General features: G+C 55.1%; 1 long non-coding RNA gene across 1 annotated transcript in view; it reads right to left on the bottom strand.

The window, feature by feature from the left end:
* Nucleotides 1-655: 655 nt before the first annotated feature.
* LOC110347894 (uncharacterized) overlaps nucleotides 656-27,648 on the bottom strand; it is a 61,039-nt gene continuing 34,046 nt past the window's right edge. The window contains exons 2-3 of the long non-coding RNA XR_015453252.1: nucleotides 6,424-6,582; nucleotides 656-4,458 (exon numbers count right to left, since the gene is read on the bottom strand). This is a non-coding gene — a long non-coding RNA (uncharacterized LOC110347894). The remainder of the gene's footprint in view (nucleotides 4,459-6,423; nucleotides 6,583-27,648) is intronic.

Genomic DNA, 27,648 nt, shown 5'->3' with positions numbered 1-27,648 from the left:
TGGCCCATGGCTGTACCTTTAATGTCACCAGTTGCCCATCCCTGAACAACATTCCCATTTCAGAACCTAGTGAAAGAATATGAGCCAAGGCCTACCTTCAGGACTAAGGGAAGTGGCCCAGGCTGGATCCTCTTAGAAAATCCTCTTAATATTAGAATGTGCCAAGTATGAAGCTACACTCACGGGCCCTGAGAGTATCGCCAGTGTTAAACAGCCTCACAGAGGGCCAGCACATCTGTCCTCAGCACCCTTGCCCTCCCAGCCTGGAAGGAGGTCTTCTGGGCCCTGGCAGCCCCACTTCATAGTCAAGCTAGACCATGAGCAGGAAAAGCCCTCTGGCAAGTGGCCCACGGAAAAGCCCTCTGGAAGCCAGGAAAAGCCCTCTGGAAAGTGGAACATGGGCTGCCTCCAGCCAGCACAGAACAGACTGGCTCTGTGATGCCCTCAGGGGAGAATTCCAGGGCCCTGCACCTGCCAGGACCTGCCGCACCCATGTGGATGGGACCCAGTGTCCCTAGAGGCCATGAAGACAGCCAATTCAGCCCCCACTTCCTGGTATGGACTCCATGGAAAACTGCTGTTTTCCCAACCCACCCAACCCAGCCAACCTAGCCACCCCTAGGCCTTCCACGGAAGAACTGGGAGCAGTTAGAAGACTGTGCCCCTAGTGGGTGGAGCCCAAGATCCCAGTCTCACCCCTGGCAAGAAGCACCAGGGAAAGGTGCTTCAGAATTCAAGAAAGCTGAGCCCAGCCACACCACATGCAGGAGATCTGGGCCCTGACCCTCCCTCTCCTAAGATCGCCATTGCTTCAGTTATAAAAGGAAGGGAAGGTCCAGGCTGGCAGGCCAGTTCTTCCTAAATAAAGCATGCATCAGAATCAACTTAGAAACTTTTTAAATGAGAGGCCCCAACCAACACCCCAGACAGTACCGATCAGCAGACCCTGGGGAGCCTAGGCGGGATGAGTTAGAAAAGTTCCCCAGCTTTCTTATGTGGCTAACAGCCAGTGGGTCCCTGAGCAGAACTTAACACTGCTCCGGGTGAAAAAGCGGCCCTCTCTTGATGTGAGCTGACATCACCTGGTGAAGGTCCCTTGGTTACACCACAGGTGCACATCAGAGATGAAACCAAACTCCCCTGCTGAGCGTGGAGATCACAGGTCATCCCAAGGGGCCAGGCCACCTCCGCCAGGCCAGCACAGCTGGAAGCAGGAGGCCTGCATCTGCCTCTCCTTCATGGCCCCCAGCGTCCCTGCTCCGGTGCCTGCTGTGTCCCCCGGACTGTGCAGTGTCCCCGCTCCTGGTCACTCTGTGGAGAAGAAGCTGTGTCTCCTCCAAGTTAACAACAGCACTTTTTATCCAGTCATCCAGACTGGGGGCCTGGCTGTTCCTGCCCCATCCTCTCTGCCCGTCTACATCCTTTGACCCATGGCTGCTCCTTCAGTCCTCACTGTTTTCTTGGGCCAGCTTCTCCCTTCATGTGATGATACAGAAGCCCAAGGGAAGCTGTCCCAGCTGACCCCACGCCACCTGTCCTGTGGGATGAACTTGTCAAAGTGGGGACCAACTGAAGGGGTCCCCTGCACCGGCAGATAGAAAACCATGGGGGGGGGGGACATGATTACAAGTGAATCTGTTGCTTTCGTTGAAACATCTTTCGTTGGGTTTTTGGCCCAGAGAGGATCACACAGTACCACGCTCCAGGGTGATCCTCCCTCCCCATAACTATTCCGACCAAGAAGCCCTCTGGGGCAGGAATCACACCCTGATTGCCTCTGTCTCCCCGGTGTTGCTCAGCGTGTGGCACTGAGGAGGAAGTTCCACACCTGATGAACTGAACTATCAGCCACAGCCCGGCATCGTTCCAGCAGCATGGGAGCAGGGCCCTGAGGAGCTCGCTCTTGGGGCTGGAAACCCCGACAAAGCCCTTGGCTCTCTCCTAGTGAGATAACAGCGCTTCCTTCCAAGGGAAACATTCCTGGAGCATCAGCTTTGCCAAGGAAATGGAGCCAAGCTAAGGTGCCTCCAGCCTGAGGAAGGAGATCCGGTGCCAACTGCAGCAGGTGATTCACTCAAGCAGGGCTCTGTGCCTGTGAGCGCCAGGCTGCCCGCCCGTGCACTACCTACAGAACCCCAGAGCCTGCCCCCAGCAGTGCGGCTGAATCCCGGAGTCCCCGTGAGCCCTAAGCTGTCTGCCAGTCCTCAGGCATCCAGTCTTGGGCTCCCCGTGGATGGATAGCTGTGTGAGATCAAGGTGTGGAGATGCTTACAGCTGAAGTTCCAGAGACAACTTGCAGGGCTCTCGGCTCTAATCTACTTAGGACAAAAATCCATGACATCTTCTTGGAATCCTGCCGCACTCCCAAAGGGGCATTCCAACCTGCTCTTGGAATACTTGATTCCATGCATGTTGTGTGTCCAGGTGAGAAATTATAAAGGGAGACCAGAAGACAGCCAGACACGCTAAAGTGCAAAAGGAGAAGCAAGACCACAGAATCCCATTCCTCAGGTTGATTCCTGCAGCTCAAGCCAAGAACTGAGGGTTTTCAGAGGAACTGAAGTTTTTGCATGGTGTCTTCCCCCAGATAGCAGGCAGGCAGGGCAAGCTTCCCAGCCCATAGCATAGAAACTACCTTCAATGCCCTGGACTGCATGCAGCTCCACCTTCCTGGGCCATAGTGTGAAAGCAGAGATTCTGGCTTATACCGGTGTAGGGATCCAGACACATCTGGGCAGAAATCCCAGAAACCTAACTTCACAGAGAACTAAATTGCCCTCAGGGAGAGGACTCGTCCTACGGCAGACTCAACAATGGAGACCTGGGTATAAGGTTTCTGCACCTAGTAAAGGAGGGATTCTGAATGTCCTCTGCTCTGACCCACAGATCTCTCTGTCTAGTCTATAGATTCACATCCATCATCTTTAAATTGTTTAGGACAAGCTGTAACTGGAAGGCCACAGGGCAGCATTCAGCTTCAGGCAGTAAGTCCCTGCATATCATTGCTGTAACGGGCAAGGACCACAGTTTCTGGCGGGAGGGGCTGGCAGTGAGGAGAGCAGCAGGAGGCTCTGGGAGCCACAGGAGGTATCAGCATTGTCAGGTGTGTGCAGGCAGCACACTAGGGCTCTGCGGCTCGAGGTGAGCTCCAGGAGAGGAAAGGAAGATTTAGAAGGAGAGGCACACCCTCGATGCAGACATGCTTAGGAGCATATACTCCACCTCAGGGGAATCCAGCAGTACCAAAGGGAACTCTGCATAAGAGTCAAAACTCCATAAACGGATGGGGAATCCAGGCCTGGCAGCACATGCCTGCAATCCCAGCATGCAGGAGGCCAAGGCAGGAGGATCACTCTCAGGCCAGCCTGAAATACATAGTAAGACACTGTCTCAAAAAAAAAAAAAAAAATCAGGTAGGGGAGGGGGTAAAATTTTGATTATTGCTACTATTATGAATTTATTTGTATGCACAGTTTGGAAACTGATAGAATCCCAAGTTGTAAGAGAAAGCAACAGCATAGTTGATGAGCAACCTTTCTGAAAACCAAGGTGGGCCTCCTGTGGCCTTACTGTCCTGGTCTGAAAATGGGAATCTGTTTGAAAACGGCTGAGTCTGGGCTGAGCTGTTCTCCACCAGCTGCTGGGAGGGACCCACAGTCTCGACTCCTGGGAGCTGTTCAGCAGCTGGGCTGCAGGAGCAGAGGAATTGGGACCAGTACAGGACCAGAAGGGTCCCAGGGCCGGCCCCTCCTGCTAAGCACAGCAGGAGGGAGGGCTTTGAGGAGGACCCTGGACCCGGCTGCCGCAGGGAGTGCACATCGGGGTCCTGGTGCAGGATGGACGCCAGCCAGGGCTCTGCACGGGCAGTTACACCATCCCGAGCGTTTCTGCGAAGGTGAGGCAGGCTGTGGGCGGCAGGCTCGGGAGGGCTGTACATTGGAACCAAGGGCAGTAAGCGGCAGCTAAGTTCAGCAGAGGGTTGGGGCAGTCAGACTAGCCTACAGCCCGTAGTAAAGAAGTGGACAAGTCTGAAAAATACTTAAAGACGGGACCAAGAGAACTGATGAAAGGGCATGGGGTGCCCGGGGCAGGGGGCACCGCAGTGGCTCCGTCTCCAGCTGGAGTCATGGTGCCTGGGGTCCCATTTACCAAGGCTGAGGCAGGTTCAGCAGGTCTGCTTGTGCCGAACTTGAGCCGTAAGACTTGGGAGCGGAGACGCTTGGGAGACGCTGGGGAGACGCTGCTGTGTAGCTACAAGTTCAGAGGACGGAGAAGAGGGTGGGAGCCGCCCGCATACGGTGGCCGCCGGGCCAGAGTGGGCTGCTGAAGCTTCCAGGGTATCTTCTCATGTCATGGCCGCCGGATCCCACGGCAGTCCCTGCAGACGAGAGGCCACAGCCCCAACGCGCTTCTGCTTTCATCACGCCACCCCTCGAAGGTCCCAGGACTCCTTGGTACCTAGAAGGTAAAGTCTGGCGTTCGTAGGCAAGGCCTCGGGATCTGGCCCTGACCGTCCTCCGCTCCCTGCTGCACTAGGGGAGCCTCTGCACCAGCGAGCCAGCTCCCGCCTGTCCGCGCAGGCGGCCACACCCTTCTCCCTTCTTCCTAGGCTTCTCCGCACACGCTACAGAGCAAGGGAGCGGCAGAGCACAGTGCGGTGCGCTCGGTGAAGGGCAGAAGACTGGGCAGCCCTGATCTGACAGAGGACTCCCATCTACAGCATACAAAGAACTAAGAATTAGACCCTAAAAGGCAAAAGAGCCAGTCAAAAAATGGGCACTTCTCAAAAAAGAAGTACAAGTGGCCAATAAATTCACGGAAATGTTCGACTCCACTGGCCATTAGAGAAATGCAAATCAAAACAACGCTGAGATTTTATCTTACTCCAGTAAGAATGACAGTCATTAAGCTCACAATAAAAAAAGGCAGGGATGTAGAGGAAAAAGCACTCTTCTACCTTACTGCTGAGAATGGCAACTAGAACAACCAGTATGGAAATCAATAGGGAGACTCCTCAAAAAACTAAAAATTGAAATTTCACTCGCCCAGCTACAACTTTCCTGGGTCTCTTTCCAAATGATTTAAAGACACCATACTATAGTGGTACATGCATACCCACATTGTTAGCAGTGAAATTCAGAACTGCTAAACTACGGAGACAGTCTCAAGCTATCTGTGGACAGATGAATGGATAAAGAAGATGTGGTGTGTATACACACAATGAAATATTATTCAGCCATGAAGAAAGGTGAATTCATCTTTTGTAAGAAAATGGACATATCTTGAGACCTTACTGTTAAATGAAAGAAATCAGACACAGAAGGTTAAATATCATATGGTCTCTCTTATATGAGAAACCCAAAATATAAGCAAATTAAAGAGTAAAATAAAGACAGATGGTAGGAAACAGGGAGGCAGACTTTGGAGATGGGGAAGGAGGACAGGAAGAGAGGAGGAAATGGGTGGGTAGGGAGAGGAAAAGACACTGAAAATGATCGAGATGTTTCAGACGTGTGAGTGCCCATCCCCAAAGCAAAGATAATTATTATGTTTTGCAAATATATACCGATAAAGTATTTTTGAATAAATAAATATTTTAAAATAAGTAAATATAAAAAATGAAAAAGAACTTGTTTTGCTCCTTCCTTTAAAGAGGATTTTTCTAAGAAGACTGGGCAGCAGAGCCGAGGCCACCCTGAGGGTAGCGGAGGCCCGGCAGGGCAGGATGGCTCTCTGATCATGGATAGGAGGGGGCAGAATGAAGCTAGTTTTCCTAGGCAAAACGTGGTCAGAAAAAGCCACACTTTAAGACTACTCTGTTTCCCTTTGCTGAGGCACCTTGTCTGAACAAACAATTCATTTCCAAAATCAGCCCTGAGTAAACTGCACTTGGAGAAACACTAGGAAAACTTACGATGCAACCAAGGGGGAATCAAAAAATAGAGAGAGAGAGAGTTGGGCGAAAAGGCCAGAGCCGAGGTGGTTCCACCCATAAATGGAAAGCTGGCTCTGGCTCTGTTTCCAGAAGTCTTCCCCGGAGGGTGCTTGAGGTCCCAGAGCAGAGCAGAGGTGAGTCCGGAAGGCCCCTGCCGGGCCAGGCAGGCGAGGGCTCCTGCCTGCATGAGGAGGGCCTCCCCGAGGGCTGGGCGCCGTCCGCTGCTGTCAGCGGGCATCACCACCTGGGCTCCACGCTGGGCTCCGGAGGCCAGGGCGGAGCAGGGACTCCTGCCCATCTGGCCCTGCTGCTGCCCGCATTCCCCGTCCCCCTGAGCTCACGGACGGACCGCTGTCCTTCCAGGGCCCCGGGCTCCGACCTCAGCGCCCAGCTCCAGTCCTCCCTCGGCAGGTGCGGTCCTTGCTCCCACAGAGAAGGCCGCACCACCACTCCCTTTCTGTGGCGTCCCCGGGCCCAGGCGCGGCGACCTTTACTGTCCACTTGCTGAGGAAGGACATGGAGAGCCCTCATCCGCCACCCCGAGATCTGGAAACAAGAGTCCTGAAGGAGGGCTGTGATTCTTCACACTCTTCTGGGCCGACAGATTCAGTCTTCCCATCCAGGCCGGCGCCTCCTTTCTGTATGCACTGCAAAGCGTGGCCGGCACTCAGCACACAAGCCTCGGCCAATGCAAGGTGATCTAGTGGGGGACGGGACCTGAGCCCTCCTGAACTCTTCTGCACCCAGAGAGCCTGAACACCCGTCAGTGGGACAGACGTGCAAACACACACACCCAAGCAGGCGTGGCTCACGTGGGATTAGGTAAGGCAATTAGCCAATTAGCATTCTCCTCGTCATGGTGACGCCCTTCCTTTCCCTTTCCTGCCCTCCAAATTTCTTCTCTTTTCTCCCAGTCTCCCGCCCACATGGGTCTCCACTTGCCCTCTAATTGCCAGTTGCAGCAGATGGTTGGGGTCAGACGCTGGCCTTGGAGGAGGAGGACTTGCAGATAGGCTGGGGTCCCTGGAAGTCTGACCTCACACCGCAGCGGGTGCCCTGCATTCCCTGCCTGCCTGCCCCGCCTGGGCCTCTCAGCCGCCCTCCTGGCCACTGCCACCTCCCGGGACACATACATGCAGGGGCAGTGCTGCCCAGGCCACCGAGTCCTCAGCAGCCCTCCCAACCACCCCCAACGCACATGTGCGCACGCACACACACTCACAAGATAAATGCACCACACATGCCAAACGCAGGACTCAAACACACCACACACACACACCATACATACGACACACACTGTGCAGGCATACATCGACCACACGCGCCGTAAACACAGACACACACTGTCCATATTGGGTACACATACACACAGACTACAGATAAGAGTATCACACACCATAAACACACCACACACAAACACACACACTACTACACACACATATACTGCATACACATACATGCATCATACATGCAACACATACTGTACAACTGTGCACACACATGTAGATTATAGGTAAATATGCCCCACACACTCCGTACACTGTTACATACTCCACACACATACCATGCACTACACAAACACATCTACACATACACCATCCACGTGCATGCACACCAACACACCATGTACTGTACGGACTACACAGAACAGATGATATACTCCCACTACATGCATACCATGCCTTACACACGTATTATGTGCCGTATATACAACATAAATCGTCTACCACACACTACACATAAGCACACCGCACATGCACTCTCCCAGCGTGCGGCCACACTCACTGCCCTTCCTCTAGAGCACACTCCTGCTCGGCAGCCCTACAGCAATGATGCCTGCAAGGCACCTGGACAGGACCTGGCACATGGACGGCCCCACCCTCTCCCAGGCCCTCACAGACCTGCTCTACAATGGGGGCTAAGCCTGTCCAGCAAGACAGTGCCAGAGGGCTTTGGGCAGAGAATAACACACGCGCACGACAAGGGTAACTGGGAGATTACACATCTGGCGGTGGTTTGCAGAGGACGCCTCTCACCCAGGTACTGAGGCTCCACCTTCAGACTGAGCACAGCCTCCATGCGCACAGTATTTATCCAGGTGAAGAGGAGGCAGGCTCCTTAATGAAAACAAAGCAATCAACAAAAGAAGCCTCTGGCCTGGAGCAGGAGGCTGGCACTGCCCTGGCTCGGATCACCTTGGACAAGTCCCTTGGCCTCCAGACCTCGGCTGCCCAGTCTGAAATGGAGTGTTCTTTCCCCGGGCCCTGTCACAGGGCAGCTATGAAGCCAGACAAACAGAAGTCCCCCTGGTGGAACTCTCCATCTCTGTGTCTCCCTCAGTGCCTAAAAGACACGACAGAGGCCACCAGTTAAGTAACTGCCCCCTCCAATTCCAGGGACATGGTTCCTCCAAAGCCATAAAGAGAGATGGACAGGAAATGACTTTTTCCCTGAAGCCACTGAACTAGGCACATAGCCAATCTACTTTTATTTACTGTTGGAGTCAAACCCCTAAGACCTCAACATCCCTGCTAAGAGTGTCAAAACTGCAGCAACCTTAATGTGCAAAGCACTGTGGCTCTCATCATCCTGGACATAATCCTGCTCAGGGACAGGGTACTGTCACACCTGGGAACCAGAACCACAGCTCCCCTGCCCCACTGGACCCCTTGAAGTGACCCAGGGCTCCGAGGAGTCCCAAACACAGTCCCCACTCCCAGGGCCACGCAGGAACTGACCACGGCCTCCCCACCCAGGGGTGCCGTCCTGAGTGACATCTAACCGTCAAAGTCCACAATAAGCCCTGAACGTGAGGCTGATTAAAGAGGGTTATGTGAATTGCTGAATTAAGCCGTCCAAAATTGGATAAAGCGATTGTGAAATCTGTTTTGAGTCAACCTATCCATGTCTCATTGCAGGAAAATGTCTCAATAAGAGTCCATGGAGGAAAAGACTCCAGCAACTCATTGTTGGCTGACCTCCCTGGGCTCCTAATACTCAGTTCCCCAAAAGGCATTTTAGCCATGTAATTTCCAATATGGGAACAATTTGAGTTGCAATTAGGCAAGTCTCAGAAGGTTCTGCCACTGATTTGTTCATTCTCTCAGTATTATTCTATAGGACACACTAAATGCTGAGCCAGGTTCACTCAGAGGACAATTAGGAGTGCTGCATGTCGGGTTACAAAGACGGGAAACCCTGGCTGCGCCGTATCAGGATCACTCCTTCCCGGCTGGGCATGGCCCCTCAGGGCATCCACTGGTGTTTGAGTCGGCCAGAGGCTGCTAGCAGCTCAGAGCAAGATCCTCAGGAGGGGTCAGGTGAGCTCCAGCCTGAGGCAGCCCGGGGTTGTGGGTGAAGGGAAGCTAGCACACAACTGAAGGCAGGAACACTTTGGTTAAAAGCTCCATCTTTCCCTGAGGACTACTCCATGGCAGGCCCCAGTAAGCCCCCTGGGACAGAAAAGACGTGTACCTGACATGCAGGGTCCCGGCACAAGGTCGTCCTGCAAGCACAGTTGGGACTGTGAGAAAGCACAGGAACGGAGGGATCGATTCTGCCTGCAGTGAGGACAATCTTCCAGAGAAAGGCAGGGCTGCGTGAGCCTTGAGGGATGGGGAAGAGTTTAGCAGGCAGAGAAGAAACAGCAGCCGTGGAGGAGCACACTGATGGTGCGGGCAAGCTGGCACGGCTGAGGCGAGGGCCCACGAGGACGGAGGCGTGGGCATCTCTCAGTGAGCAGAAACGTGCTGACCTTCGGGTTTAGAGGGATGTCTTCTCCCTCCTCCGGGTCACCTGGGAGAAGGCGCTGTCTTCCCTGCCTCTGGGTCGCCCTGGCTTGCTCTGGGCTCTTACCCTTTATCCCTGGGCGGCTGCTTTGCTCCCCGTGTGCAGGAAGGTCTGGGCTCTCTGAGCTCGGTGTGCGAACCGCAGAGGCCGTCTGTCCCTTTCCTGGCCAGCCCAGAGCACACGCTCCAACCGCACCTTGCTGGGATGTGCACGTGGGGGAGGGCAGCAGGAGAGCCCAGGAGCAAGGGCTGTGTCGGGTTGGCCTCACCTTCCTGTCTGGAGCCCAGTCCAGGCCTGAGTGAGTGGGTGAGCTCAAGCCACAGGCGTGGGGCAGAGCCTGAGAGCTAAGGGAGCACCAAGGGGGTTCCTTGGGGTCAGGTGAAGAGGCTGGACCGGAAGGACTGAAGAGGGAGGCGGGGTAGGCAGGACTCTGACGGGCCACTCGACACCTGAGTGTTAGGAGCCAGCGGGGTCTGGGTCTGGACAGAGTGAGAGCCAGCTTGGCAGAGGCAGAGCTGAAAAGCCCCGCACTGCTCCGTGCAGCACAGCAGAGGGCCACGGCACAGCTCTGCCCTCAGATCTCAGGAGGGCTCACCTCGCAGTCCATGCAGGGTCCTCTCCTGACACAGGGGCGATGCGGGCGGGCACTGGGCTGGAGCCGCCTCCCTGTGACCAAGAAGGGCCCGGGAGGACAGAGACCACTCAGGACGCAGCCCAGTTCCGGACAGTGGCGACACCCCTCTGTGCTACCTCTCGGCTCTGGCCTCACTGAGCAAATGAGCCCTGGTTTCCTAAACCAACCATCATGTTCGGTTCAGCTCTGTTCAGTTCCGTGCAGTTCTGCGTGGGGCCAAACCCGATCCCGATGCACCTGGCACCCACTTGACGCAGGCTCAGGGGGACCCCTGGGCTCTGCTCCCTGTCACACAGTCGCCTCCCCTAGTTTGCTGTCTCACCGCAGAGCACGCCCACCACCTCTCAGGTTCCTGCACCTACTCCTCATCTCCCTGCTGTCCCTGCCTCTCCTTCACGCACATACGCACGTCCCCGTCCCCTCGAGAGCAGAAGGGCTGCCTCCCCTGGGGCAGAGTCAGCCTCCAGTCCCAAGGGCACGGAGCGGCGTACGGAGCCCTTCACCTCAGCGCACTGCACCCTGAGTGTGGCCTTCACCCCTCCGGCCTCAGCTGCCTTGGCTGCTAGCTGGGGCTGAAATCGCCCTGGGCCCTAGGTGGGCACAAACACTCCTACTAGGAGTCAGGGCTTATTTCTATTCGGTATGTTTTATTTCTGGCTAAATGAACAGTCTGCTGCTTCTCCAGGATGTTCCTGCTCATAAAACATTCTGCCAAGACACTTGTGGCTCTGCTTGGGGGTACAGCTCCCCGGGCGACTGTTGGTTCTCTGCTGCCTCCTAAGCCTCCCTCCTGGGCCAGCACTCAGCACAACTCTGACCAGACAGTGGTCAGCCCTGCGCCTTCCTAACCCAAATGCGGGCTCTCAGGGTTGGCGGGGGTCAGGGCAGGAGCCTGGGGCTTCAGACAGGCCTCACTGCCTGGCACAGCGGACCTTCAGGTCTCAAGTACAGGTCTCAAGAGGGAGATGCATGATCCGGGACAGGGCACAGGACACATCTCCAGACACTCCAAGGACATTGGTCATTACCAAGGGCCACATTCGACATGGCTGTGCCCGGTAAGGCTAAGGATGCTGACACACACACGGGGAGAAGAGGGGGAACCTGGTTCTCTCAGTGACCCTTTGACCCTAAGCAGAGTCCAGTCTGCGTCCATACCGGTGCCTGGAGTTGGGCTGTCCTGTCCCCAAGAGGACCTGCTCCGGGCTCAGGTTAGTGTGTAAATGACAGGCCCTGGAAGTCAGGTCCATCCGTGCTAGGGGCAGGGCCCGAAGCTGGCAGGGTTCGGCAGTTCCAGCACCAGTGGCCCGGCCCTCAGACACCTGGCATCCACAGGGCAGTGTGAGAGGAACAGGGAGGTGGCTGGAGCCACGTGGCCTTAGAAGTCAGCATTGGTCTGGAAGACGTCAAGGAGGAGTTGTGGCCCAGAGCAGAGCAGGCCAAAGACGCCCGGGACAATGGACTGGCAGCCCGAGTGCATAAGAGGAGCAGCTGTGGGCCGGCCCCGCTGGGGCGGGCTGAGGTGGGGACAACAGACAGAGCGCGAGGTGTCTGTGGCGACAGGATTGATCCCCTGGAGCCGTGCCCTGGAAATGGGACCCACAAGAGAAAATGAAGAAATTGTAGCGGGCGAGTAAATACAATTCAAAACCAAAGAAAACATCCCACCAGGCAGAAGACGGTGAGAGCACAGAGGAGACGCTCCACCCGGCCCCCGAAGCTCATGCGATGCTCCCTCACGCGTGGCACTTTGTGGGCCGCCTGCAGGGCTGCCGCCTGGCTCTGGCCTGACACCTGGCCCGGTCTTCATCAGGTAGCTGGTTCAGGAATGCTTGGTCATCCTTGGGCTGAGACTTGGGGAGCCGCTGGGCAGGGAATACCCATGTACTTTCTTCGGGCAACCAGAGCTCAGCCCCACCTCCACGGGACATCAGGAAGCCCCTCAGCCCCACGGACTCAGCCGCTCCTTGCTTCATGCTCAGTACCCAGTCACTACCAGGCTAAGAGCCTCTGTCTGTAAGTATTTCCACAATGATTCCCTTTAGACCAAGAGATCCATGTAATCATGATTTCTAGCTTCTTGTCTACTGATGATCAAGCCCCAGGACAGGCCACAGATAGTCACGAATGCTCCATGGGTCCCTTAGTCAAGGTTCTTTCTAAGCTAAATCAGCTGCAGGCAGGGTGACTAACCATCCAGTTTCCCTGGGTCACCCCAGTTTTAGCATCAGAGTCACACATCCCAGGAAAAGTCGGTCACCTTGGCTGTGGAAGGACAGTCTGATACTCACAGCAGCGGGCAGCTGGAGGAGGCACTGCCCGGCCTGCCAGTCTCCCAGCACACACTCAGTGCCCATGGCTGCTCCAGGGGCTGCCTTGCCTTGTCCCCCATGAGATTATGCTCATCTTCAGACCCCGGCAGAGGGCTGGGCACACAGTGTGCGTGCCATGAGGAACCGCCAATTGCCTCAGAAAGTCTGCCCCTCAGCTCCTCTGCTCCTCGCTCTCCTCATCATGGAAAGGCTGAGTGGACTCGAGTGGGCACCGAATTCTAAGAGTGCCAACGGCCAAGAGTCCAGCCCGAAATCCAAATGTCTGTTCCTGACTCTGTGACAGCCACTCAAAACAGCTTGGAAAACCATTTAATCATGAGGTTTGTATATGAGTTTTCTCATGAGACATTTAACATCAGGTTTCTAAGAAAAGTAAGAGTGTTTCCAAGAGCAAACTGGCTTGGCACTCTCAATGATGGAGTCCTGCTAAGGGGACTTCAGAGAAAAGAAATACCCTCAGAGGAACAGCAAAGATGAGAAGATGGGTAGAAGAGTAGAAAGCAGCGAGCAGGGGCACACAGACTCACCCCAGAACCCAAAGCACCTGCACTTTTGATAAACTTTTCAGTTTCCAGTAATTTTAAATTTACAAGAAAAGATGCAAAGGTAGCCCGAAAAGCTCACCCAGCTTCCCCTCCTGACAGCATCCTGCATCTCCCCCGTGCACCTGATAAGACTAAGAACCCTCGGCATGGTCTCTGCGCACTGAATCCCAGCTCTTCTTCAGATGGCCTCAGTCTTTCTAAAGCCCCTTTTCATTCAGGGTCCGCTCCAGGGTGCCACAGGGCACAGAGGCCTCGTGTCTCCTTAGGCTCTGCTGTTCTGCAGTAGTTTCTCGGCCTTTCCTCTTTACTGGTAACGTTACCATTTCTAAGAGGTCCTGGTCAGGTATTCTGCAGGGCATCCCTCAGCTTGGACTTGTCTTGGGGTGTTCTCGTGATCACACTGGGGCCGCGGGCTTCAGGGACAAATACCTCAGAAGTGAAGTGTCCTCAGTGCTGCACAGCCAGCCTCACTCTGTTAAAGTGATGTCCAGCAATGCTGACGCCTCAGCCGCTTCACCAAGGCAGTGTCTGCCAGCCTCTCCACTGTAAAGCAGAGCAGGGTCTTTCCGATGTCTTCCTTTCCGAACCTTCTGGGGAAAGCACCTCCAACAGCTTCTGTATTCACCCAGCTCCTGGCCACAACACTCGTCAAAGTTCCCCCGTGGCCAGGTTGGAATCAGAGTGACCTCATAGAGAACTGACGGTTACCCTCCATCAGGCACCTCGCGTGTTCCAGCAGAGGGCAGGCGCTGGTCCAAGAGAAAACTACAGCTCTTTGACTGACATTCTCAAAGAAAGCCCAGAGCTGCAAACGAAAGGTGCTCAGATTCACACCTGTAATTCTGAGAACACGCATCTCCTGTCTCCTCATGCACAGCTGCAGGAGTGGACCGGTTCGTGCAGGCTCCTGCCATGCCTGACTCCTCATTTCCCTGTCTTCATCTTTTTGCTCCCAGTTTCCTTCCTTTAAATGACTCCTGCGATGTTCAAGTCTGTGCTGAGCTTGTCAGAGCCCACTCGCTCTGCTCTTCTCATCCACACAGCAGAAGGCTGAGAGTCTCTCCCCTCCAAGAGGAATGGGGAGGCCCCCTTTACACCACCTGCGTGTTTTCCAGGCCCAGCAGAGGGCACATGTTCTGACATTCCAATGCGTAGTCTGGCGAGAGACAGAATGGTGACACCAAACCTCAGACCCCAAGAGTGCAAGGGGCATCAAAAATCTCCTCCTGCTGTTTCCGAGTTTCCCTAAGAAGGGCACTTTGAGTTGTCACCCTCCACGGTGGAGGGGCCTCTGAGCTCATCTGGCCCAGCCACACGGTTCTCATGAGGACAACTAAACACCTGAGGAGTGGAGCTCATTCCACGTCCCTGGGCACGTGGGTGGCCATGGCACGTGGGTCCCCCCTCTAGTGGTCTTCCCGCTGCTCTGCAGTTAATTATATCACAGAGGAAGGTCCACCCTCGCCCACAAGAACTGCTACAAGTAGGTCAGAGTATGATAACCCCACCCAGGCACTTTTCCTACACAAATAGTGTTGTGAACAGTATACGATTTAACAAAAATGCACCTCACAGTTTACCCAACCAGACAAAACCCGGCTGCAGCCAGTGCCACTTTGAGGGTCACATCCAGACCTGCTTCACGCATGTGACCTGCTTCACGCATGGTCACATCCAGACCTGCTTCACGCTTTCAAGCCAAACCGAGGACCCTGAGGGAACCCAGAACCCTAAGGCATGACTTTCACTTGACAGCTGGTGCTCCGTGGCCGCTCCCCGGTGTACATGGCCCAAGGCGCGGGGTGGCAGCCCACTGCTGTAGCTCCCCTCCCAGAAGCCCACTGAGGTGCTGGTCCTGGGAGCGGGCTCAGCTCACCAGACCCCCAAGAAGGAAGAGACCTCCTCCCCAGAACCATCCCAGCAGACCTGGGGGTCCTTCGGGCAGCGGATACGGAGGGATGTTCACGTCAATGTACAGAGAGTAGACAGCTATCTGTATGTCCCATCAACCTTCCTGATGCTCCTGCATTCACCCAAATGCGATGGGGAGCAGAACTCTAGAGAAGACAAGAAAGGCAGATGGAGTCTGTGAATGACTTCAGAGTATGCTGTGGGGTGGGGCAAATCCCAGAAAACACCTGCTCAACAGCTTGATCTCACCCACAGCCTGGGAAAATACTGAGGGGCCCGAGTTACTGGTAAATAGCTCCGAATACACCCCACCCGCCTCACTGGTTTCATTTGGCTGTTCTCGTTGTGGACCTGGCCCAAAATCACTCACTGAAAAGCACTGTTCCGAAACTCCTCAACCCTGAAGGACTAAGCTCATGACAAGGGTCCAACCCCGGAGTCCGGTAGTGGCTGAGCCAACTGGCCCCTGTGTACTTTACACTCTTGGTCCCAACAGAGAGTTAAGGCACATGGCGACAGCAGCTAAGGGATACTCAACAATTTATTCTTTTAAAGCCTGGATTATGCCTGTAATCCCAGCACTCTGCAAGGTTGAGACAGGAAGATCTCAGGTTTGAGTACAGCCTGGGTTGTTCAGTGACATAGCAAGACTCTGCCTCAAAATTTAAAATTTTTAAAAAGGCTGAGGATGTAACTCAGTGTAAAAGCTCTGGGTTTAGCATAAAACCTTGACTCATACAAAATCTCACAGGCTCTTCAGTGCCATTACAAATTTAATGTCCAGTCGTTGGCAAACCTTTCCCCAATCTCAGCTCAACCCACTTGTTCGGCCCCACATCACAGAGCGGTGCACAGCCACAGAGGGCAGCTCTCTCCTGCCTGGGATTTCCTTCCTCCACCAGAACCGTGCCCTCTGCCCAATGCTGAGTTCCTGCTCATCCTCCACACCATCAAATGCTTCCTTCTCCCAAGAGCTCTTGTTGGTGTGGTGACCATCTTTTCCACGAATCCCCGAAGAGTTTCCTCTGTATCTATCTCGTGGCTCTGATGGTCAATAAACATCAAACAGTGTAGCATCCGTACTTTCCTTAACTAGGAACTAAGCTTCTGTTTCCAACCATACAGGAAATCAAAACAGAAAGGTCGAAGTCCTCAAAACCCTAAGGATCAAAGACTTTCACACACTCTTCCATCCACGCAGTTAGAATGCAGCTCCAATTTGGGGCTTAATAAAAAGCATTCCCAAATGTTGCTAATGTTCCTCCAGGCCTATAAACATTTCTACTCCAAACATATCAGCTGCAAAATGCTGCAGCTCTCCTTGAAGAGAGAGCATGAAGGCCCCAGATATGTTCCAAGCCAAGACCTAGGAGGTGGGAGCTAAGACCTACTCCTAGAGCACCACCCAGCACCTGGGTGGGCATGTGCAATCCACAGGCACAAACAACTAATAAAATGAATTATTAGGGGAAGAGGGGATGTCTTTGTTCTCTTAAAAGAGTCCCGATTGTTACATAGAAAGCTTCGTGAAATACTTCACAGCTCAAATCAGCGAGCAGAAATCAGCGTGTCCTTGGGAAATGTGCAGACCCTTGTCTGCCACCGAGGCTGACAGCGTCTCAGCCACTCCCCAGCAGGCAACGCCAAGAAAACTGGTGAAATTGGATGCCTTCACCCCCTCCTAGCTGCCTAGGGGAACAATTAAATTAAAAATATAATGACTTTACATCAGAAGGAAGTTTTTCCAGGCCACACATGAAAAGCAAAGTCCTGGTTTCACAGTCCGTAGTTAAGCACCAAACACAAGCAATTGTGAAGAGCAGGGAAGAACAACACGCAGGTCGTGGCTTGGAGTTTCCGTTTCCTGGTGAGCTCCTGCTGAATTTAAAAATGTTACCATCTCTGATCCCAGGATGTGCTCGGGTTTCACATGTTTTCTACAGCAGGAACGTACAGTAAGTTAGAAGATTTCATGAAAGCCGAAGAATCATTAGCTTTGAAAACAGGCCTACAAATAGAAGACCAGGGCGTCGAGAATACGCTAATGGCTTTCTCTGCTCTGGCCCCACTGCGTTGAGGCTTCGGCCCTAACATGTACATCAGTCGGGGCCAGATCTAACCATCTTGCCTTCTTCCACAGGAATCCCTGTTTCCCATGAAACGAGCTGCATGGATCACAGATGCTGGGGTGGCTCTGGTGTTTCTGCATAAGAAAAGTATCTCTGCAGCGACTGAATGCTTTAGGACTGGGGTAAATATTCTCTGAATAGAGTGATAACCTGGTACTTCCACCGCTGTGAGTACACGAGACCTTAAGTAAAATTAATTGCATCGCAAGTAGATGAATCAGGAAGCAGACGTGTGTGGTCCATGGAGCATATGTCAGACCTTGACTTCACTGGAGTCCAGTGAGCCCCGTGAGGACAGGAACATAACCCCTGTGCCCGAAAAGAGTGACAGCCACGTGCTACCTACCACGTAACCCTGCTGGAGGGCACAACTGTGGACAGTCACATGACCGTTCATTTGTTTACCCAGCACTTATCCACTGAGTCCACGCTGTGGTCCCAGCCTAGGTCAGGGTGGAGCTAGAACAATGGCCAGATCCCTGCTGCCCACGCAGTGATCTACAAGGCTGTGAACCCAGCAAGGACGGAGGGGTGCAACAAAGAAGCCCACAGCCAGACACCCGGAGGACCTGGACATGCAGCCAAGGCCAGACGCCGGCCATCTGTCCCTTCCACTCAGCTCTTCTTCCTGCCCATGTGTCCCCCAGGGATGTGTGGAAACCTGGAGCAAGGGTCCCAGTGCTTCGCAGGAACAGAGCACTATGTCACAAAGCAAAGGACAGAATGTGGGAATGCTGGCGAGCACTGGGTGACCAAGGAGCTTGAATTCAGGAGGAAGCAAAGAAGCAAGCATGTTCTGAGGACAAGGGATTGGGGGCAGAGGAGTTGAAACACCTGGGTTGGAATCCATGCTTTGCAGACACGCTGTCATGGAATGTTGGCAGCTTAAGCTCCCTGCATCTCAGTCTCCCTGCCAGTAAAGCAGAAATAATGCTGTGAACGCCCCAGAGAGTCCTTACCGACCCCTAGCAAGCTCTTGGTGAACTTCACTGTCTCATAAATGGCAGGTTGGGGCCAGGTAGCTGCGAGTGCATCCGGAACCCAGTCTGTCCCCACACACACTATCTAATTCCTACTTCGGGGTTCACACCAATCCATCTCCACGGCTCCCGAGCTGGGTCGCCACCCCAGACAGATAAATCTGAATTCTCCCAGCCTCTGAGAAGGTGTCCTTGGGTTGCCCATGGGACGTGGGCTCAGCCTGTGAGCTGCATTTCCAGCTCCCCGGTAGGCTACAGTGCAGTTCTGCCTTGCTAGCCCTCGGACCAACAGCTCTCCAAGCTCAGAGAAGGGCTGTTCACTCCCCAGGCTGCCTCACACAGAGCAGCCTCCATGCATGTCTACAATGGAATCCAGGTCACCACGCATGCTGTAGCGAGGAAACCAGACTCCTAATCCTTAGCCCACCAGGAGGCCCGCCCTGTGCCCTGAGCTTGGCTCTACCATGCCCCCCTGCTGGGGAGCAGAGCAGCGCCCCACTTCTTCCCCAAGGGCAGCATTCCTGCAGACTGCGCTCTGGTCCTGGGCAGAGAGGAGGCTGTGCGGAAGGCTGAGTGCCCCACTGTCACGTGGGGTGAAAAGACCACGATCCCAGCCAGTGACAGTGTTGCCCTTGGCCAAGCTCCTGCCTTCAGAAACAACAAGGCCAAGGCTTTGCTGCCACTCTGATAGCATCACTCCCTGATAACCAGCACTGGGCAGCCTGGCTATGCTGCACACCCCCAGACCGACCAGCAGCACCCCAGAAGTGATGGAGCAACCCAGCTCATGCTCCCCCGAGCCCCTTCCTCCTTGCTCCTCCAGCCTTCCTGCCCCTCATCAGGGAGCATGGGATTTCGGAAAGGTGATTCAGCTCCTTGCTTCTCTGGCGACAAGCCCATCCCACTGGCTGCACATGGAGCTGAACTAAATTCGCGTGAAGGCTGACGGGATCCCTACGTGTGGCCACGGGAGGGCGTACCTGGGCTGCTCGGCACCTGGGCTCTGCCCACCCCTCCATCTGTCCATCTGGGCCTCCAGCCATTCCCCAGAGGGAACTCACGAGAACGAAGTGCCGAAGAATTAAGCAGCAAAGCCACTGCCACCGCACTCTGGCCCTGGCTCTGTGCCCACTCACCATGAGCTGACTTCTCCCTTTGCTTCTGATCTCTGGGTCGGTGGGCCTCTCCTCAGTCACCAGAGCCCCAAACTCCCATTACAAGTCAGAGGTGTCCAGTTTGAAAAGGGGAGACACCCTGCCCCTCCCTTCCTTTTGAGGTCCCAAGGGAAAGATCAGATCCTGAGGTGACCCTGCTCTGACCTCCTGGGCTCTGTGACCCTAAGTGGCCTGGATGCTGATTGGGAAAGAGCACAGAGGGAGCTATTGCAGGGCCTCTGAGCAGCAGGATGGGAGCCGCTCCCACGGTCTGATAAAAACCCAGGGCTGCTGTCCAGCATGGCGGGTGGTATGATAGAGGAAAATGGGTCGCAGGGTGGGGGCAAGAAAGAAGGAAGCCGAGCAATACCAGAGTGGAGTCCTGGAGCCCCGAGCCAGGAAACGTAGGTCAGAGGCACGGTATGGCCAGCCTCAGAGGGGCTCTAGGAGGCCAGACTGGGGCTGGCCCTTGAAGGATAAAAAGGAAGGCTGCTGCTCACTGTGCATCGACTATGCACCAGATTGCTGTGCAGGCTGTGGTGCCTGCATTATGCCCTCCTCAGCCACCCCGAAGGAAGGAAAACTGAACTATATTTTGTGGCAAGGAAGCAGGCTCCTGGTTTCCTAATCTGTTCAAAGGTAGGATCAGAAGCCAGGTTCATCTTATCCCAGAGCCCATACTCCTTTGCCACAGGGAATTCAGACTGGGAAGGAGGGTGGAAGGCTATTGGGAGCAATATTATATAATTTTAGGATAAAATCATTTGGTTAGTCTAATTTTTTTGTCACAGTCCAGCTATGGAATTTTGAGACATAATTTTATTTTGGCCTCCGGTCACAACTGAGACCTCAATGATGTGGTGATGCTGTGATTCTCCAGGACAAGATTACACCAGCTGAAGACATCCTGGGAGGAACAAACATCTACTCAGTTCCCCATTGTTCTTGTATTGTTACATCTTGTTTATGTGGATGTACTGAACTCTTCGTAAGTTATTTGTTATATTTGGGTTTTTTGATGTACTGAATAAAAGGTACAGTAAGCTGGGGGCTTTCATCTTTGCCGCCCAGAGCAGCACTGATCAGACCCAAAGCTCAGCTTCTTCTCAGTCTTTTTTTAACCTTTCCTGTAATTCGCCATGTACTGCCGTGGCTCACAGGAGACTAGAACTCGCTGCAGAGGTTCTAGTAATGTTCCCTTTCCCTGCTCCCTTCAGAAGGCTGTCCAGAGAAGGGCCTGGCAGAGAAGACCTGGAGCAGGACTGGAACAGGTCCATGTTCTGGAGGCCCTGCTCCCTGGAGGCCTCCCCTTCTCCTGGGTGTCTCCGCCCCGAGCTGCCTCCGTGCAGTGCTCAGGGAAAGGCAAGCGCTCGCCTCTGGCTGTGGGACCACAGGGGTCCCCTTGCCACCCAGCCGGGGCCTCCAGGCTGCAGCTAGCCCCAGCTAGGGGCTTCCGTTGTCCACCAACGGGATGACCCAGCCCAGGTGGACTTCTCCTGAACAGCTGCATGCCTGCCCACGGCAGAGAGGGCCACCGGCACAGGCCAGCTGCAGGCCCTGGGGAGGGACAAGCAGGCACTCACCACCCGCATCCACCTCTGGGGTCAGCTCCTCCGTGTCACTGCACCCTCTTTGGTGACAGGTCACTCAGAGGCCACCCCAGCATCTGCCTGCTGTCAGAGCCTGCAAGCCATGGGCCAAGGTTCCTGGTCAAACAACAAAAGGCCGGTACCCCAAGCAAAGGGGCCAACTGATTATACGCTCTGCGCCAGTGACTCCCTCGCAAAAGGAGGAAGCCAAGACATCACTGGGAAGGCCAGGCTCGCACCGGGTCCCGGCCTCAGAGTGCCAGTCACGGGACGTCAGGCAGGTCTCGAGTTCTCTGATCCTTCCCTCCCTTAGCTAACAGCAGTGTCATCCTACACTTACTCTTTCAATTTATAGGTCGGTGTGCTTTCACGTGAACTGTCTTCTTTGGCTTAGCTTTATATACAACACATACAAGACAACAACTGCCTCCCTCACTTTGGACTTGAGCAACAACAGAATCAGAGAGGCCACTTCAGAGGCAGGCCACACAGGCAGTGAGCGGGGAGTCTGGGTGACGCCAGACCCCTGAGGGCCCGGAACCCCCTGCTCTAACCACTCCCCGGTGCATGCAGGACAAAATGTCCCCTGAGCAAGGCCACCGGGCATCTGGTCAACCTCAACGCCGTCTCCCTCTCGCTACCCAAGGGTCTGGTTTCCTGCATCCTCGTTTTCTATAGTACGGAGCCCTCTGGGGGAGTTGGGGGATCAGCCTGAGCTACATCCAGAGCCCCCCAAATAGAATGCTCTCTCCTAACACAGCTCTTCCAGACTCAATGCCATCACCAGCAGAGCCCCAGTGATCAAAACTGGGAGAAAAACTTATGGCGGGTTGAGGGGTGTGTGGTAAATTTGGCCAGGGAAGTTGAGGGCTCGACTAAGAGGCAGGGCCCTACGGAAAAGAGTGGCGGGCAAGTGACCTTGTCACATCTGCCCACGTTGCCGCGCTGACAGGACTGGCATCCGGACACACCCTCCCATGTCCCTGGGGAGGTCACTGGTCAGCACCCCAGTGCACAGCCACCCAGCTCCGTGGCCCACTGGGCCCCCTGCCCGCCAGGCCTCATGCGAGCCACTGACGCACAGAGAGGCGGAGGGGACTGCATGGCCCAGCTCTCAGCACGTCTGGCTCACTGTCTCCTCCGAGCCACCACACGATATTTCTTCTCCCAAAAACAACATCCATCTCTTTTGTTTTAATTGACAGAAGAGCTTTTTCATGTTCTTGGGACTGTAAACTCTGCATCAAATTTTCCACCACTTTTCCTGGTGTGTCTTGGTGGAAAAGTCAAAAACAAGTCCATCTTGGGGCCTAAGATTGTGGAACCTTTTCAACTCCCTTGGTTTCTCCCCAGGTCTTCCGCCAGGGGGAGGCCACAGGTAACACTTTCTCAGAGGCCATGATCGAGTGTTAACAGAAACGCATGTGGCTCCAGTCCTTACCACAGTTTGCAAAGTCAGAACAGCATCCCTGTTTGAAGACATGGACAATGAAGCTCAGAGTGGTTGAGCAACTTGCCCAAAGTTCAGCATAGGAGCCAAGATTCAGGCTCGGGTCTGTCCAGGCTCAGAGCTTACGCGCCGTGACCAAACCACACAGCTGCCCTTCCAGCCCCAACACATGCAAGCTGAGAGCTGCTCATCCCCCCAACTCATTCACAGCTGTCAGCTGCTGAGCAGATCTTCTGTCCCCCATGTCTCTGGACCAAGCTCTGCGCTCCCACCGCGCCCACACCCCCAGCTCCTAGGCTAAGGCTGCTTGGCTGCACCTCTTAGGGAAAGGCAAAGAGTGGGAAAAAGCCAGTGCCATGGGCACCGCCCACTGGTCAGGCCATGAGGCCTCCTGGGAAGAGTCCAGCCTCTGCAAGGCTCCACTCAGATCCTGCAGCATCCCACCTAGGACCAAACAGGGCCCTCCTGAGCACCAGTGGTCCTAGAGGGTGAGCATGCCAAAGTATGGCAGGCCAGGTGGGCACTGCCCAGTATGCCCAGTATGGCCTGTTCACCCCGCACAGCCACCCTTCCCTCTGGCCTATGCCTGCAGGAAGACCTGGGGCAGCATGAACAGGCTCCTTTGCCCTTTGGCTTCCAGCTAGGTTTGGCTGGTGGAAGGAGCTAGCACTGGAACTATGGGTGGAAGATGAGACCAGGGGAGAGCTTGCCCCTCCCAGGTAGCCTCTCCCAAGCCACACAGCCAGACAGATAAACGGGCAGCTGCAGCTGCTGCTCAGCCTCCCTGGCCGGCCCTCTGGGCCTTGCCTGGGGTTCTTCAACCCTTGCTCATGGCCTTGGCCTTCTCGCCCTCAGGAAGCAGCCCCTTCACTAACACCTCCTCAGGGCCCTCCCCGCTCCCGACAGGTCCCAACCCCACTGCAGTCACTCAGGACAGAAGTGTGAGATGAGCACAGGCTGCTGCCACAGCTTGTCCCAGTGCAGCTGGCACACAGTGGGGGGTCTTCGTGCTTCTCTCATGCACTCGCTGTTCACTTGTCAGGTAGGTGTTTCTGCTGGGCAGCTTCTGCTCCCTGGCTGTCCACTCCTAAGGACTGCGGGGAGAGGCCTGGACCTCAGAGCTGCCCCAACACCACGGCTGTGCGCACGCACATTCAGGGTGCTCCCGTCACAGAGACACCAACAGGACATGCTGCTCGGCACCCGAGGGCAGGCTTTCGTTTACACTGTGACCTGTTTGCCTTCAGTGGAAGTGACTTGATTTCAGGCTGTGTAGTTACCATTAATTTGGGGATTACGAACCCCACTCACCTCCCCCCCCCGAGGGGCAGTGTAGCAGGAGCTGCTGGGAGTCATGGGAGATGGGGCTGAGTGCACAGATGGGTGACAGAGATAAATGAAAACCAGACAGGTGCTCCCAGTGCTTCTTTCTCTCTCCATGAATGAGCCACAAAAACAAAACCTTGGGGAGTGGCCCACGGTTTGGAAGCCAAGTTCCGAACTCCCAGAGCCTGAGAGCACACACTGCTTGACCCCACAGAGCCCTTCAGATGGCAGGTGAGGACAATGTGGGGATCACACAGGGAATGCAGCAAGAGAACAGTGCCCCAGGGAGCACCCCAGGCCATAAATCCAAGGAACTTTACAGCCATCTGAAGGAAAGTCTTGCAATTTGGTCAGCCACAAATGGCTCCAAGGAAAGTCTGGGTCAGCTGTCAAGCCTGACAGTGTCTTCCTTCATAGCAGAGGGCAGTGGCCATGGAAAGGCCAGTTTTTCTTCCCCATTTTCCCAAAGGAAAGAGCCCTGAGCCAGGAAGGTTGTGTCTTCCCCACCTGTGATTTTATGGTCAAGCTAAGTCAATAAACTGAAACACAGCTTCGGTGCAGATGATTCTCGAAGAGGAAAACAGCAATTTTGCCTTCAAAAGATAGGCCATGGAGCCAGGAAATAAGCGTTATGTTTCTGGGCTACAGGCTGCAAGGGCCAAGCTCCCCAAGTCCAGGGCCGGTGCAGATGGCTCAGGCCTGGCAGCAGGGGCACCTGATGCCCAGAGAAGCTCGAAGGTCATCAGTGGGCAGAAGAGGTGCACAAGGACAGAGGTGTTCACCGGTGCCTCTCCGAGCCGGGACACAGGGCAAAGGGTACCGTCCGTGGGCCATGATGGTCGGTAGTACAGATCAAGGGCAGAGGTCATGGGGGAGGAGGGGCGGCCAAGTCGGGCAGGCTTGCTCCTCCTCCGCCTGATTGCTCAGCCCCTCAGTGGCTCTGGCCAGCCGATCTTCCCTCCCGCACGTCTGTTTTCTCATCCACAAATTGGGCACAGTCACACTGCCCTGCTTCTCTCACTGCTGATAGACAGGGACATGAGGCTGCCTCGAGATTCCAGCAAAAGTCACCCGGTAGGGTGGCCCGCCGCAGGTGCAAGTGTCGGAGTGACCTTATCAGCGACCGTCTTCCTCTCTTCTGGCTCAGATTAGTGTAATGATCCTAGCCCTGCCTGAGGCCCCTGTCAGCTTAGAATCTGGGTCTTGCCCTGGGTCTGAGGGTTTGGACCGCTTTGACACAACCCTGACACTCCGTGGTCACCAGGACACACCAGCACTTCGAACCAGCCAGCCCAGGTCTTCCCGGACAGAGTACTGCACAGCAGGCGTCAGCAGGCCCCCATGCACAGGGAAATCCACAAGATGCCAAAGGCCTACTTTCCAAGGACTAACACAACGAAAGGGAATCGGCCGTATGTATTGTCCAGCGTGACGAGCCAAATATTTTTCTCTAATTTCTACAATAATATGAGAAAAGTTGAAAAAGAAAAGAAAAAGCAGCCGGCGTTAGGCCTGTCTTTGCAGGCACCCGTCTCCAAAAATAACAGCCGTCCCTATGAATTACCAAGAAGACCATTTGCAAGACAGTTGCTTGATACAAGAAGTGGAACAAATTAACAGGAGCTTCCTGAGAAAAAGAGGCTTGGGGAGGACAGACTGACCTCAGTCAGACGCCCCAGGCGGGGCCAGCTCTCGGCTGCCAGCAGGTGTGGTGTGCCCTTCCTGCAGAGCGGAAGAGGTCCCAGGAGAGGTCACCCAGGCCTCGTGACCCAGAGCATTTAGACCACAGGGAGGGGGCCACGTGCATTTGGTAACCCGTGATGTACAACACTTCCAAACAATTTATTAACTTCTGGATCTGAGCTGCTGAAATAACACTGGAGGGGCAGATAGGAGGCCAGAAACTAGAAAGAGGCAAGAGCCAGAAAGAAAGCTCAGCAGGGCAGAGAAGCCAAGGACAGGATCAGACCAGGCCTGCCTTTCACAGGCGCGTAGTCAGAGCCTGCCAGCAGCAGGTTCGTCAGAAAGGCCCCTCTGTCTGGTACCAGGCAGTGGGAGCTGCACTGAGGGAGCAGGAGACAGTGAGCGCTGGGTGGGGATGCAGAGAGCAGAGCTCTGGCCCCTCTCCGCTCACCGAGTCCGAGCCCTGCCCTGGCTCAAGGTGTCCTCAGCCTCATGAGGTTGTCACAGAGGAAGTGGAAGGCTGGGAGCTGGGGTCTCAGAGCCAGCAGACCCGGGCCCCGCCCTGAAGTGTCCTGTGAGGAGCCGGAGCAGAGCCCTCCTGCACAGTCAGAAGAGGACTCCAAGTCTGCCTGGGGGCTCAGGTTGGGGACAGCAAGGTATGGCATCTGCTTGGAGTCCCAGAGGGCAGGACCGAAGCCGCCAGGGCTTGTCGCTGGAGCCACACATCCACGTAGCAGGAGGAAGGACTTTCCACCTGTGCAAGGGGCCAGCGCAGCGTCAGCGGGGACGCAAGCCTCCCAGCTTTGTCCTGCTCATAGCCCGTTCTCCCCTTGGGCCTTATTTGAGCACAAAGAGCTCTGAAAAAAAGAGAAAGGGGCGGGGGGATCTGACCCAGGAGTTCTCAGACTGCCGCAGAGGCTGAGCAGAGGCAGAAATGACCGGGTTGGAATCATGAGAGCTACGCGGGCTGGCAGCCCGGAGGGCCCAGCGAAGGAAGAATGAGAGGAGAAACAGCCAGAGGCGGGCTCCCCGCAGGAGGCAGATCTGGGCGCTCAGCGCCGGCCCAGCCCGCCTCTCCTCCACCGTGTGTGAACCGAGGGAGGCGCTGGACAGATGGATGGCAGGCACCCGAGGTCAAGGACCGAGGCCCTGGAACGCCCTGCTGGGCCTGGGATAAGAAAAGAACAGGACAGGCCGGCTCTCCAGAGCTCCTGGTCGGCTCCGTGGGAGCCAGCGCAGGGAGGGGAGAGGTCCTGCCCGCTAGAGGGAGGTGGTTTCCACTGGGAAGCCAGGGATTTGAAAGCAGCATGAGACAAACTCCAAATGTTTTACCACTGGAAATAAAATTGAAAATGGCCCTGGAACTCACCTTCTTCAGGGCTTCCAGGGGAGTTTGCAGCGAGTGAGTCACCGCGGACGCCATGGCCGGCAGCGTGCGCCAGGCAGCTGAGCTCAGGGGTTATCAACGGTGCTGGGGAGGCCGGGAAACCACAGGTCCCGCCCGGCCTAGAGCCCAGCCGAAGGGCTGCCGCACCCTCTCCACCAGCTGCAGGCAGCTCAGGGCCCGACCTGCTCCTCCAGAGCCTGGAAGAGGGCGGAGGCAGAGAGCAATAGCGCTGTCCTCTCCCCACAGGAAAAAGCGCATGACTAGTAAGGACCCCAAGGTCAGAGGTCAGGAGGCAGGTTGGGGCTGCAGCCAACCCCTTCTCCTCGGCGAATCACGGGCTTTTCAGCACTGCCTCCAGCTCTGGCCTCGAGAGCCCCTGTGACCCTTTCACAAGCGTCCTTCTGCTTCATGAAACGAACCCAGGACACCAGCCAGCAGAAACCGGCCTGTTCCGCACCCAGACTCTGCCTCATGCCTGTGGTCCTGGGGACCCTGGGGACCCAGTCCCATCTGGGGAAGATGAGCTGAGGGCTACAACTTCCTTTTCTTCTTTCATTTTTTAAATTTGGTGCAGGAAATTGAACCCAGGGCTTTCACACTAAGCTACGGCCTCATCATTGTCTGTTTGAGACAGGGTCTCACTAAGGTGCCCAGACAGAGCTAAAACAGTCCTCCTGCCTTCCAGAGCGCTGGGTTGTAGGCTTGCACCTCCACACCTGTCACAACAATTTCCTGACAGCTCAGAAACTCCTCAGGAGAGGGGAATCACTGTAACCACCAGCCACGTGCTCTCAGGTAAGCCT

This window comes from Heterocephalus glaber, unplaced genomic scaffold, assembly GCF_053883595.1.
Source record: "Heterocephalus glaber isolate CG9 unplaced genomic scaffold, H.glaber_assembly_v1.0 deba00001457, whole genome shotgun sequence".
NCBI classification, from domain to species: Eukaryota; Metazoa; Chordata; class Mammalia; order Rodentia; family Bathyergidae; genus Heterocephalus; species Heterocephalus glaber.
Note: the sequence above shows the minus strand (reverse complement) of the source record. Positions and strands in the feature narration are given on the sequence as shown.